Source organism: Gracilinanus agilis, chromosome 2 (assembly GCF_016433145.1).
Source record: "Gracilinanus agilis isolate LMUSP501 chromosome 2, AgileGrace, whole genome shotgun sequence".
Taxonomy (NCBI): Eukaryota; Metazoa; Chordata; class Mammalia; order Didelphimorphia; family Didelphidae; genus Gracilinanus; species Gracilinanus agilis.
This window is the reverse complement of record NC_058131.1, coordinates 124,046,093-124,061,296: the sequence shown is the minus strand read 5'-3', so window position 1 is coordinate 124,061,296 and position 15,204 is coordinate 124,046,093.

Here is a 15,204-nt window from a genome sequence, read left to right as displayed (position 1 = left end):
TTATGAAAAGTAAAATGAGCAAAACCAAGACAACATTATACACAGTAACAAAAAAATGTTACCTTATTTGAAGAATAACTTGTATATGTCCAACTCCAGAGAAAGAAGTGACAAATAGAAATAAGACATACTTTTATATATACAGATATCTTTTTTTTGTTAAATGATGCCTTCTCTGATGGGGGAGGAGGGAGTTTGGTATTTTAATGTAAAAAATAAATTTTAATTTTAAAACATATAAGCAAAAAAACTAGTATTAACTTTTCTAAGTGTGTGCATGTTATTTTGTCCTTACAAAGTTAAGAGGTAGGAATAGTAGAGATTAATACCCCCAAAACTTGCAAAAAAAGGCTAGATTTGCCAAAAGACAGACAACTAGTTAGTAGCATGCTCCACACTAAAATTGAGGTCTCCGGTCTCCCCTTCAGTATTCTTTCCACCAGACTCTACAGCCAAAGTCCTCAAATCCTGAATTACAAAAGTAGTTTCTAATGAGTTCATTCTTTTGTTCACACTACTTATCTAATCTGAGGTAACTTTTCATTGGCAAAGCTAATAACCCTCTTTTAAAGTGTATTCAAGATCCACTTGGTTTTAAATGGCCCTAAAAAGGTTTTCCAAATGGGTCAGGCTAGTTGGCCTGAAAGTATCTATTCCTGCACTTTTTTCTGACTTGTTAGATTGAAAAGCAAGTGAACAGAGCATTAATGCAGAAAAGAAAATATCTTAAAATGCTGCTCTGAAATCATTGAATTTTAGAGCTTACAAAAAACCAGGGAGATGGTAAATTCAATCTAATGATTTTACAGGTGTAGAAACTAATGTATATAATAGCTAAATATCTTCCCTAAAGTCATATAACTAGCTAGTGGCAGAGCTAGGATAAGAACTCAGGACTCCTTTGCCAGGGTTTGAATTAGTAATGAGTAAAAGTGCTCTGTAATTAATTATATGTTTTATAAGAAATAAGAAGCCCAGGAAAAGAGAAAGTGTTTCTCAGGAAAATTATCTTTCAAGTAGGAAGCCTAGAACAAAAAATGGTTAGCAGGGAACAGAAATCCAAGACAAGTGAGGAGCAGGTCAGACAACATCTAGCTGCCCTAAGTCAGTTTAAGTTACCATGCCTGCTTGACTGAATTCCTAGGATAATGAAAGAACTAGTTTATGGGATTGATGAACCATTGTCAGTGACTTTGGAAAGTTCTTCATGAATGGGAGCCATACTGTATTGAACTGGAGAAGGTCAAATGTTGCCCTGATTTTCAAAAGAAGGAATTAGAGGCTACAAAGCTTCATTTCTATTCCTGGTGAAGCTGTAGAACACATTACTAAAGGGGAAGCTTTTGAGCACTTAGTTCTTCATCAATACGAGATCATAGCAGATTAATAATTTTAAGCATTTACATAGCACTTAACTATATGGCAGACATTTTATAAATATTGTCTCTTTTGATCCTCACAACATCCATGGGAGATGGGAGGCAAACAGAGCTTAAGCTACTCACATCATTTCTTTCTTTAATAATAATAATAATAAAATTTCAGAAAATTTTTCCTTATAAGGCCTAAATTTGTACAAATGATTCTGCTCCTGCCCTTTAGGTCCAAATAAAACAAAGCTGATCCTTGCCTTTCCAACACTTGTAAAGAGTGATGGATCATCAATAAAATTGTATGGCTCGCTAATCAATCTGATAAGATTACAAAGAAGGGTACACTTTTTGGAGGTTACTAAAAGCTACTTCCTTCTGAAATGTGTACATGTCCACTCCATTGCACTGAGCTTAAGAGATTATAGCTGCTTCTTGAGGGCTGGCTGAGTAAAGATCAACTGCTCAGACATTTCCCTGTGAGCTATAAAAATGATCTATGACCTCTGCCTTGTCCATTTTTCATTCACTCTTGCTCCATTTTTTGTATTTCCCCTTCACCTTCTTTTGGATTGTAGCTAGGAGGGTAAAAACATTTGTTCCTTCTCTTCCCACCCAATTCCAGAGCAGTCAATAATGGTGATTAATAGAAGAAGCACATGGAAGTGACAGATATGTGTTTGAACAGTCTAAGAAGGCAGTTCATGGGAGATGTTTGTGAGCCTTAAGTAGTCTGAGGATTTCCTTATCTGTGTGGTCCTTGAACAAAGACAAAAATATCCACCTTGTTCCTGTCTAAGATTCTACTTGAAGAGCAAAGCTACTGAGTTACTCAAACCAGATAAGTCTGATTAGAAGGGTTTTGCATCAACTCTTCAAACATCTTTACATTCTAGGATGTATTATCTATCTTAGGGAGATGTTCACAGTTTCTTTATGACAATATAGCATGTTCTCTGAACCCAACTCATCTATCTGTTCATCTGAACTCTACATCCTAGACTTATTTTTTAATTGAAAATTTAATTAGTTAATTTAGAATATTTTACATGGTTACATGATTCATGTTCTTTCCCTCCCTTCCAAACCACCACCACCCCTGTAGCTGATGCGCAATCCCACTGTATCATTGATCAAGACTTATTTCCATATTATTGATAATTGCACTAGGGTGATCGTTTAGAGTCTACATCCCCAATCATAACCCATATGTTCAAGCAGTTGTTTTTCTTCTGTGTTTCTACTCCCACAGTCCTTCCTCTGAATGTGGATAGGGTTCTTTCTCATAAGTCCCTCAGAGTTGTCCTGGTTCATTGCATTGTTGCTAGTACAGAAGTCCATTATATTTGATTTGCCACAGTGTATCCGTCTCTGTGTATGAGGTTCTCCTGGTTCTGCTCCTTTCACTCTGCATCAATTCCTGGAGGTAATTCCAATTCACATGGAATTCCTCCAATTCTACATAATCTAGATTTATATGCTAATGGGCAAATGCTTTATGTATGCATGTGTGTGTATATGATAATTAAAAGCCAGGTGAAGCTCCTTTTAGACATGGGCAGTTTTGTTTGTGGAAAGGCACAAAAACATGGATAACTCTGGTAGAGAAAGCCCTCAGAACAAAGTACAAAACTGAAGGCAAATATAGCTAAAGTCTCTTATTGCACAGGAGTTCATATATATAGAATGAATATCAGAAATCTTAATCATAAGAGATTTTAGTGAATATAAACCAATTTTATATCACCTATTTGAGGCATGCATGTCTAATAGAAATATGAAATTAAATAGAAATGAATAACTTCTGAAAGGAAACCATTTTGAAAGGAAGAGAATAGAAGCAGAGAATACCAAAAAAAGGCCAAGCAAAGATGAAAGAAAACTAATGAGGAGCCACTATTAGTAGAGATTGCTCCCTGCTACTTGACAAGAGCCAAGCTCAGCTGAATCTAGATGAGCAGAAGGCTCAGAATCAAGTTCTTTACTTCTTGAGGGGAAGGAGAGGATTTTCTCTCCTCCCCACTTACATTCACCAGTGGTATCTGTATACACGCCCAGAGGGAAACACTCATTCTAGCAACTGGAAAAGTCTGAAGGAATTTGAGTTGAGAGATTGAGAGATCAGTGGAGAGATCAGAGACAAATACTCCATAAAGATATAAATACAAAGAAATGCTGCCTCTTAGAACTAGAAACAGATTCAAGGAACAAGACTTTTGGCAGTGAAGAAAGGGCATAGCTAGGGACTTATGAGAAAGATAGCCCAGGCAATCAAAAATCAAAGTACAGAGGGGAAGAGATTCTAGGATCCTAGCTGAGAAATCCCAGCAGCAGAAATGCTGCATCTAGGAGAGATCTTTTTTGAGTCTAGTGAAGACTCCATTAGGAAAGAAAAAATATCTAGTCCCTACAGTAAATGGAATGGCTTTGAACACATGCATGTAACATCACTATGTTCTAAGTTTGGACCCATTATTCCAGTGGATTCTGTGTATTTGTGGAAAAATATGTTCCAGTTTCATGGGAGAAAAATGTTTTATATCATAACTACAATGCCATCTTGGTAAATGCCTTTGCTAATAACTACAGATTGATTATTAATGGAAAATATATTAGTGAACCCTTATGATCTGTAGTTTTACAAATGTAAACCCACAGAGTACCTTATAACTGGAAAGCATTAGAGGACCTCTGAGGAAGTATTCCAGATAGGTTACTGCAAAAATCATTCATTCAAAAATCTAAAGGAATTAAATTGTTGAATTGTTTGGTTCCAAAGTATTGAATTAGAAGTTATAAAAAGGAAAATTTAGGCCTACTGTCAGAAAAACCTTACCAAAAATTTCTTGCCTTCTTAAAGAGGTAGGGAAAGATTTTGAAACTCATATTTTTTTTAAAATGATTGTTTAAAAAAAGTTTACTTGTAATTGGGAAATATTTAACAAAATAAAAAGAATTAAAGAAATGAAAAAAAAACCCTCCCAAAAAATTAGAACATTCCAAAGTGTAATGATTTTGCTCACAGAAAATAACAAATTCTCTTTCATGGGAAGTTTTCCAGTAAAGTGACCATTTCCCAATGTTTTGTTGAGAGGTTTGTTTTTTAGATTTAGGTTAGAATAGATAGCTATTGAGATCCTTTCCAACTCTGAAATTCTAACTAGGAAGGCAAGAAATCTGGAGAACAATGCACTTGAAGACTGGTTGAAATAGGGATTTGTAGCCTAGGGAAATTTTAGGGAGAAAATGACAGCAAAATTCAAGAATTGGAAGGGCTATCCTGTGGAAGAGGGATTACACTTGTTCTGTTTAGCTCAGAATGCAGAATAGGGACAAGAGGGGAAATTGAAGAGGGGCAAATCAAGGCTTTTGTTGTTGTGCAGTCACATCAGACTCCTTGTGATCCCTTTTGGGATTTTCTTGGTAAAGATATTGGAATAGTTTGCCATTTCCTTCTCATTTTACAGATGAGAAAATAGAAGCAAACAGGTTTAAGAGATTTGTCCATGCTCACAGAGCTAGTAAGTGTCTGAGGCCAAATTTGAACTCATAAGGATGAATCTCTGTGACTCTGGACCCCGTGCTCTATCCATTACACCACCTAGCTGCTCTCACTTGGACATACTATAAAAGAAAACTTCCTAAGCATGAATGCTATACAAAAATGAAATGTGCTGCCTGGGAAAGTGATGGTCTTAAAGCATTTTGTACTGGTTGTTTTCTAAGCCTGAAATAATGCTTCCCTATCTTAACTCTACATCTTGGAATCCTTGGTTTCATAGGACACTCAGTACAAGGATTATATTCTTCTTTGAAGCATTGGTCACTTGTAATTTCAACATAATATTTAAAAAAGAAAAATAAGGTCAAGTGATTAAGAATAATCCATACAAGCCACAAATGGAAGACACACTTATGATCTGCCTGAACACCTAAGACAAGATTTGCTTCCAATGTGGTCAACAGCAGATTGACTAAAGGAGCAGAAAAAAAAAAAGGTTGAAATAATAAATAAACCTCTATAATTAGCACCAGCAGCTGCAGTGACAATGAGTAGCTAAGTCAGTCAGACATTCTCAAGTGTAGAAGAAAAATGAGAGCATTTCATAAGTATCAGCAGGTGGCAGCATACACTGAATCATTCTATATGCAAGCCAGAAGTGATACATGGTCCAAGAAACTGTAACTTTTAAGGCTAGGGAAACCTAATGGTTTTAATTTTCCTGTGCCTAAATTAAAATGACTTTTTCTAAATTTAAACTATCAGGATATATTTATTTCTTCATTGAACTTGGCAGGGCTAGGTAAGATCCCCAGATAAGGCAAGCTCTTTTCAACACTCTGTTTTCTTCATCTTTCTTTATATCAGATTTTCTGGTTTTTAAATTTTTAACAATTAATGAGATTTTAACTACTCACCAATACATTTGGCATTAGGCATCAGACAATCAATAGCATTCTTTGAAGACTTACTCTGGGGTGGGTACTATACTAAGTGCCAGGGATGCAAAGACAAAGTGGAACCTTCAAGGAGCTTACAAAATAATGTAGGAGATAGCAAATAAGCATAAAAGTATGTTCAGAACAAGTATGAATGAATATAGCATTGTTTGGAGAGAACAGTTCTCTCTCTGGAAGTGTCCAGCAATTTTCAACATGAATTCTGAATTATCTCAGGTCATAGTATTGATCACGGAAGTTAAGTCTTTCACAGTTATTCATCACCATAATATTGCTGTTACTGTATACAATGATCTTCTGGTTCTACTCATTTTGCTTTTTTTCTTATAGGTTTTACTAGCAGCCCAGGAGGCAAAGAAGGATGAACTAGAAAATGCTTCATGAAGAACATAACCCTTGAGCTGAGTTTCAGATGAAAGCAAGGCATCTAAGAGGTAGAGTTAAGATGGGGATGCATTCCAGATGTGGGAAACAACCAGTACAAAAAAGCAATGAGATGGAAAATAGGGCATCATTTGTGCATAATATGACTGAATTAAAGAATGAAGCTAGCTGATGGGGGAGAGGGGAGAATAATGTATAAGAGGATAAGAAAGGTATTAGATATATAATGTATAATTATATAAAATAAGAAATATATAAAAGAATAATGTATAAGAAAATATGAAAAGATTAGGTTGAATTTATAGCAAAATTGTAGGGTTGTTTTAACATAAAAACTATAAAGGTAATTGTGGGAAGCCAATAAGAGAATAGATAAAAAATCTGAGACTCCTCTTTTGACCCCTTTTGTGATCCTTGTGATTTCTTGTTGAAAAGTATTGTGGCCTTATTGAAAAGCTTTAAGTTCCTAGCAAACCTGAATTTAAAGGGTTAACACTGTTCCCCTTTGACCAGGAATGCTGCTGCCTGGTATAGCCAAGGCCAAAATCTTAGCACGGGCAATTCGACCCTGAGAGGGATACTCCCCAACTTGGATTCCTAATAAGAACCCAGTCAAAATTTAGCCTTGGCCTTGGTCTGTTCTGAAGCCAATGAGACTTTTTGTGTTTTGATATGATATAATTTGTAACTTCTGCACATCTGCAAAGTTTCGGGGGGGGGGTTCTTTTATGTGAAATGAGTCTTGAAACACATATAATAAACTCCATGCTCCTGGAGACAGAGCTGGAAGCATGAGGTAAAAGACAACTCCAGTGTCCCATCTTTATTTCCTTATCAACTAAACTGTCTTTATCAGATTATCAGAGATGATAAAGAGATCTCGACAGGTAATTACATTTATCAAAAATCATGATTGTATCAAGAGATACTTTAAGAGCTTTCAACAAAATGTCATACTTATTTGTCAAAAATTCTGAAAAGCAAAGCCGTTCCCCATAAAGAAATGGTCAAATGATATGAACAAATAGCTCTCATAATTACAAACTATTAATAGCCACATGAAAGTATGCTCCAAGTCACTAATTAATACAAGAAATATGAATAAAAACAACCTTGATGTTTCATTTCACCACCCAGAAAATAGTCAAAGGAGTTGCAAAAAGACAGGAACAGTAGAGTATTGTAGATAAAACTATGATTTGATAAAATCATTGAAAAGCAAATTAGAATTATTTAAATAAAATATATATTTTATTGACCAAAATATCCATACACTTACCAGAAATTCCACTGCTAGGTATATACACCAAGGATGTATATACAGATGAACAACAACAACAAAAAAAAAGACTTCCTATGCAACAAAATATTCATAGCCCCAATTTTCATGGAAGCAAAGAACCAGGAAAAAAAAAAAAGGAACTTCATTCATTGGAGAATGGAATGCAATGTAATATTATTATTCTGTGAGAGGCCACAAATATGCTGACTATAGAGAAGCATGGAAAAACTGACATGAACTAATGCGAAGTGAATAAACAGGGTCAGTAAAATCATGTATATAAGGACTGCAGCAACATAAGAAGAAAGGACAATGACCACAAAACAATTGAAAAGGAAGGTCAAAAAGGTAGTACATAGAGTATGAGCTTGGCCCCCAAGAGATGAAAATACAGCCCATCCCAATCTTTTGCTGAGGTAGAGAGTCTACAAGTGTAGAACACTGTATGTAACAGAATTATTTTAAGTGTACTAATTAGTTTTACAGTTTTTTCTTTTTAAAAGAATTGTTATAAGAACTAGCTCTCTGGAAAGAGTGGAGGAAAGATAAAGAGGGAAATCTAGTTAACGTATCGAAAACAAATGTATCAATGAAATGTTATTTTACAAAACACTAAAAAACATTGGAAAATGTACCTTTCCTTATTTTGATAACATCTATCTAAAACCAAGAGACAACATTATATGTAATGGAGAAAGGGCATGGTTTCATGATGAAGAATTAATATATCCAAATGTTGTTAATTCAGTATAAAATTGTGTAAAAACAAATGATCACAGAAAAAGGAGAACATATTGCATATCAAAAGTTTTTTATTAACATGTAAAAGGTATAAAGTTCAATCCCTTGTCACAGTCTCGGTTTCCTCACTCTGACTATCTAAGCTTCTTTAGCAACCGACTCACCATCTAGATTACTGCAGAGGCTTCCCAGGAGGTCTCCCTGTCTTGTTTGTACCCATTCCAATCTATACCCCACAAAAAGATTTTCCTTAAACATAGATATCACTCTCCAACTCAATATACTCCAGGGGCTCCCTATGACTCTAGCATTAAATTAAAGTTCCTCTGTCTAGTTTTTTAAACCTTTTACAACCTAAACCAGGCTTATTATACATTACTCCCCCTTCCATACTCTGACCCAAACAACAAAACAGTTTTCTCTGTTCCTCACATACAACATATTCATCTGTGGTGCTCTATCCCTACACATAAGCCTTTTCACTAGTCACCCCCATTCCCCCTTTCTCCTCATCTCATAGAATCTGACTCCAAGACTCAACATGAACAACACTCTCTAAAAGAAACCTTTCTGATCCCCTTCCTGATAATGCCCACCCTCCCTAACTGCCATGCATTTATTTGTATTTTTTTTCTCAGCTGTATTCTTAGAGGCAGCAAGATGGAGTAGATAGAGTTGGCTTTGAATCCAGAAAGTCCTGAGTTCTAGGCCTGTCTCTGACACATAGTGGCTATGTGACTCTAGTCAAGTCTTGGTGTTCTAGGCATCTCCATAAGAGAACAAGTTGAAAATAAAATGCTGAGTTGCATCAATAGAAGGCATTTCCTTATCTGGTAGTTACATATACCAATAAGATCACACAGGCCATGTCCCTCTCATATACACACACATTTATTTGTGGACAGCAAGGATCCTTCCTAATACTTCTCTTTCCTCCTCATTAGGGATTAAATCTCTAGGACTTCTATTTTAGCTAAGTTTTACTTGATCTAGAACAGAGAAAAAAGTGTTCCAGAGAAAACAGACATGGTAGCAGCAAGTGAAAGTAATTAGAAGAGAACTTTTGAGGCCAGAAATTAATTGAGTGGACAGAATAATACAATTACTCTCACACTTGGAAAGCCTTCAAGCAAAGGCTGTATGACTATCAGAAATGCTATAAATGCGATTCTTGTTCAGATACAAGTTGAATTAAATGACCAGTTAGGTCCTTTCCAATTCCTATGTTTTTGTACCTAAGGGGCCCTGGTTGAATTGAGATTTCAAGTATTACTTTTTTTAAACCTGGGGGAAAAATGAAAGCTAGGATAAATAACTAAGGAAGAAGAAAAATACAAAGTAATAACAATCTACAAGAATAGTATCAGAAAGTCTAAAGTCCAATAAAAGCTCACATTAGGGATAAATGTTGAAGATAACTGAATGATTGTTTCTTAACGCTTTAACGCAACAGTTGGGACATAAGTTAGTTTAAACAAGATATAGAATCCTATTTGTTGTGTATGGGAAATAAATTGATTGATGAGAAAAAGTAAGACTAATAAATTCCTTTTTTTTGCTTGTTTTCTCTACTAAGGGGAATGCTCCACATTAGGAAAGGAAGATTAGAATTGTAAAGGCAGAATTGAAATGCAAAATAAGTAAAGAGATAGATGTTAAAAAGAATCTAACAGGAGCAGCTGGGTAGCTCAGTAGAATGAGAGTCAGGCCTAGAGACAGGAGATCCTCGGTTCAAACCCGGCCTCAGCCATTTCCCAGCTGTGTGACCCTGGGCAAGTCACTTGACCCCCATTGCCCACCCTTACCACTCTTCCACCTATGAGACAATACACCGAAGTACAAGGGTTTAAAAAAAAAAAAAAAAAAGAATCTAACTACATTAAAATCAAGCAGTCAACAGTCAGGTACTGTGCTAAGCAACAAGTATACAAAGTTGTCTTTTTTTTAAATAAAATAGGCCCTTTCTTCTAGAAAACTCATATTCTAATAAGAGAGATAATAGGCAAAAAAAACTATGTGCATCTCTATAAGTATAGAGTAAATTGGCATTAATCTCAGGGTGAAGACATTTAAAAGTGAGGAAAATCAAGAAAGGCTTCTTGAAGAAGGTAGGATATTGACTGAATCTTGAAAGAAACCAGAAGTCAGAAACAAATACAATATTCAAGGCATGGGAGACAGCCAGTGAAAAGCACAGAACTAGGAGGTGAAGCTTTGTGTGACAGGAAAAGCATGAAAACCAGTGTCACAAGATCATAGAATATATAGAGAGGAAAAAAAAGTAAAATTAGGAAGTTAGAAAGGGTCCAGGTTGTAAAGGATTTTAAATTATAGATTTTTTATTTGATCTTGGAGGTTACTGCAAGAACTTAAGAATTATGACTAATGAAGTTCTGTCAATGAATTGATGAACCAAGCAAATGAAACAATATTTTTAAAAGAGGAAATTCTGCCCAAAAATATTATTAAAGTAGAGGTTTGAGATCACTTAGAACAGGAAGTAGTTATCACTAGGAGCTAGTGCAGGTTCATTAAAAACAAGTAATGCAAGGTTAACCTAATCTTTTTTTTCCAGGGTCACTAAATTAGTAGATCATGGTAGTGCTATAGACAAGTATATTCTGAATTTCATCAGAGCATTTGAAAATTTTCTCACAATATCCTTGTTAATAGGAGAGAAAGATATGAATTAGATAACAATACATCAGGTGAATTTCAAAATGGTTGACCAATAGACCCAAACAACACTAACAAGATCATAAAATTAGAGCTATGATGGACATCATGTATTACCTAGTCTAACCCTCTAATTTTACAGATAAGGAAACTGAGGCTCAGAGAAGTTGAATGATTTGTCCAAGGCTCAAACCTTAGTCCTTCTGGCTCAAAATCTAGTACCTGTTCCACATCCACAAATTTGATCAACAGATCCCTAATATAGTGCCACAGGGTTCTGTTCCTGGACAATGTGGTCATTAAAACTACAAATGAAGACATCTTAGTCAATAGATGACACAAAGATAGGAGTGAGAAGTCATCTATTGGGCAATAGAGCTATGATCTTAAAAGATCTCAAGACTTAAAATAGTGAACTGACACCAAAAATGAAATTTAAGAGGGATAGATTTCCACGTATATGTGTGTATATACACATGTACACAAACAATTAAATTTTTATATATAAACATTGTTCATTTGTTTCAGTCATATCTGATTATTCATGACTCTATTGGGATTTTCTTGGTAGAGATCCTGGAGAGGTTTGCTATTTTCTTTTTCAGATGATTTTATAGAAGAAGAAACTGGGGCAAAAAAGGATTAAGTGGTTTACCTAGGAGCATACAGCTAATAAGTGTCTGAGGCCAGAGTTGAACTCTCCTTGACTTCAAGTCTACCACTCTATCCTATCCACTGTGCCACTTTGCTGTCCATGCATATATATGTATACATATATGTACATAAACACATGTACATATATATCAATTTTATATATAAAGTCTTTTATACATATGTGTATATATTGCCATATATATACCTATACATGCATGTGCATGTATGTGTGTGTATCCTTACTTATCTTGGGTTTTTAGGAGTAAAAATGAATAAATATTTCTGATATTTTAAATTAAAGGATTTAATTATAACAAAAATGAGAGGGAAAGGGATTTCTTCAGCCAAGTGAGCAGAGCACAGAGCCAGAGACCCATACCTGCCCCACTTTAACTAAAGCAAAGCCCAAAAAGAGCCCTGCAGCATGGGTCTCAGCCAAATTTATCACCCAAGCCTCTGTACATCAAATGAGGATGTACTTAAAAGGATCCTGGGAATGTAGCCCAGGTGTGGCAAATTTTCCACCTACACATTCCCCCCCGTGATCCTTTGGGAGACCAGTCTCCCCAGTGGATCATTTAAAACATAATTAACTAAGGTATATACAATATTTACATAGGGAAAATACAACAACTTGGTGATAAGGAAACAAAAGAGAATCAAGAACAAAACCAATCAGGGGGAAGTCCCTTTTGGTTCAGTAAAGTACATATAAGCAAATGTATTCAACACCCCAAAGTTCAATTCTGCAAATTCAATTTGTTCAGAAACTCCTGGAGCAGTGTGCGGTCTCCACAGGCATCTTCGTGGTGCCTTCTCCAAAAAGTTCACCTTCAGGATTCTGGGAGGTAGTCTCTTGTTCTAAATTAAGCTCAAATTCAAAATAAAAAATTCACAACAATAACATGGTTCCCCCTGAGGAGGATACAGGGATACATATAAGAATCACACAGGGATACATGGTGGATTAATAAGGTATATAAATCAATTATCAAAAACATCAAAGAATCCAGAGAATTTAAAAAGTAACCTCTGAGTGAAATATAGAATATTAAAAATGTGAAAAAATTATAGGAAGAAAAGTTCACAAATCACTACAGGTTCTTGAAGCGATCCATGTCCCATAAGCCTGTAAGGACAATAATTACTAACCCAGTTCAACAATCTGGACTACATTGAGTTGCCACATCATGAAAGAAAATAGAAGACGAAACTAGATCTCAAATGAAATGGAAAATAGTATTCACTGGTCTGACCCTTTTCCTCACTTTTCTGAATAATGGAACCAGAAAAATGTATGCTCATGTGGCACTTCCCAGGTTAACTTCTGTGCTCCTTTGTGGTCCCTTTTTTCTTGAATTTGATATATTCATGGAGCAAAAGTCTCATAATATTTAAATAAATAATGGCAGGTTGCCATAGTCCAAAGCTTTTTGGGGTATGCATTTATATGTTAGGCAAATCGACATCTTAGTTTTTTCTATTCCTAAAATCAAAAAAGTTTAAAAAAAATCTTTTCAATACTGATGACATGTGCTTTCAAATACAAAAAAAAAGAGAGAAAAAAAGCAAATACTGTATCACACATGTAGAAAGAAAAACAAAAAATATTTTTAAATGTATACATTTCACAATCACAGAGGTAAAATATAGAGGCTACTTGCCAAGATATAAGATTCATTTCCTGTTTAACTTGCCATGATTCACAGTGTGAGTACAAAAGAGGTATGTTAAGATTAAAAATGATTAAGACTGATATAATAAGAGAAATTAGTAGTTTAATTAAAGCCATGGTCATGTTGATAAAATATATATGACCACACCTGACTAACTTTTTTTTTTATTTTAAACCCTTAACTTCTGTGTATTGACTTTATAGGTGGAAGATTGGTAAGGGTGGGCAATGGGGGTCAAGTGACTTGCCCAGGGTCACACAGCTGGGAAGTGTCTGAGGCCGGATTTGAACCTAGGACCTCCTGTCTCTAGGCCTGGCTCTCAATCCACTGAGCTACCCAGCTGCCCCTCTGACTAACTTTTAAATTTACCACTGGAGCCCATCTTATCCCTCTCATACGCCAGCCAGCCACTCAGCAAAACCAAGAGGCCTTCTCTAGGCCCTCCTCCAAATTTAAATTGCCCTCTGCATGGGGACATCAGACATCCCCACACCCAAAAACCAGAAACCAGAAACCCATTGGAATCATGGAAAATGTAGTCTCAAAGTCCCCACGTGTCCATAGGGAGTCTGCTAGACACTTCCAAATAGCACTTCCCTAAATTCAAAACAAACAGGTAGATAAAACAATGGAGGTATAAAAGCAATAATACATTCTAGAAAATATTTTTTAAAAATTCACAAAAGGCACAAAATGTTACAAAAAGACACATCAGGTCAATATAGGTGACTAACATAGATTTTTTTTTGAGGTAATATATGTGTTATCCTATAAGGGCAATTTACTGAAGTAGAAGGATCAATAAAATATAATAGAACAAAATAGTACAGATTTAGCAATAGGGGAGTCTTAGTAAAATACAATCAATAGTTAAATACTACTAGTATAGGCAATTATTCATCATCAACAGAAGGTACTCATTTTACATGGCTACAATGAATCCATGAGTCCCTCTTCCCAATTTTAATGGCTATTGGTGTTGTTAGTAGGACCTGGTAGGTTCATCATAAGCAGGTTCAGTCGATCCAGGACATTTTAAATTCTTTATGTAGACACTATCACCTGGGTTTAAATCATGAAGTGAGAAGTCTATGGGGCCTGCCTGAACAGCAGCTCCAGTGTCATGGAATTCTAGCAATTTAGTTTGTAATTGTCTGATATATGTAGCAATGGTTGTATCCCATCCTAACAATGAAGTATAGGTAGGGGTAAAGGGTTGTGCCTGAATAAGTAGATATCCAAATAACATCTCAAATGGTGAGATGTTTAAATCACCTCTGGGTCTGCTTCTGAGATAAAATAGGGCCAGAGGTAGAATTTCAGGCCATTTTAAATGAGTCTCCACACGTAATTTGCCAATCATAGATTTAAGTTCTTTATTCATCCTTTCAATTTGGCCAGAGCTCTGGGGATGATATGGTGTATGAAATTTAGGAGTTATCCCCAAACATGAATAAATTTGCAATAAGACCAAATCTGTAAAATGAGTTCCTCTATCTGAATCAATACACTTAGGAGGAATTAAACAGGACCCAGCAGTTAAAATAAAACCTAGATATTGTACTTTAGAGAGATACCATTGAACTTTATCTTTGGAGACCTTGTGGTCTCTCTTATTGTAGCTCCAAAAGGAGGTGCTTGCTATCCTCTTGGCATGCTTCAGCGTTAGGTGATGCCAAGAGTAAATCATCCATATATTGTATTAAATGGCTGTGTTTCAATTTAATGGAATCAGTATCAGCAGGAACCACAAAGAGATAGAATTTCTTCTGCTGCCATGGCCTCCCCTCTCCTTTCTCCCTTGTCCCTTCTTGGTTGCCAAAAATTGTAGGAGTAAAAATGAACAAATTATTCCTGATATTTTGAATTAAAAGATTTAATTATAACAAAAATGAAGAAAGGGATTCCTTCAGCCAAGTGAGCAGAGCATAGAGCCAGAGACCCACACCTGCCACACTTT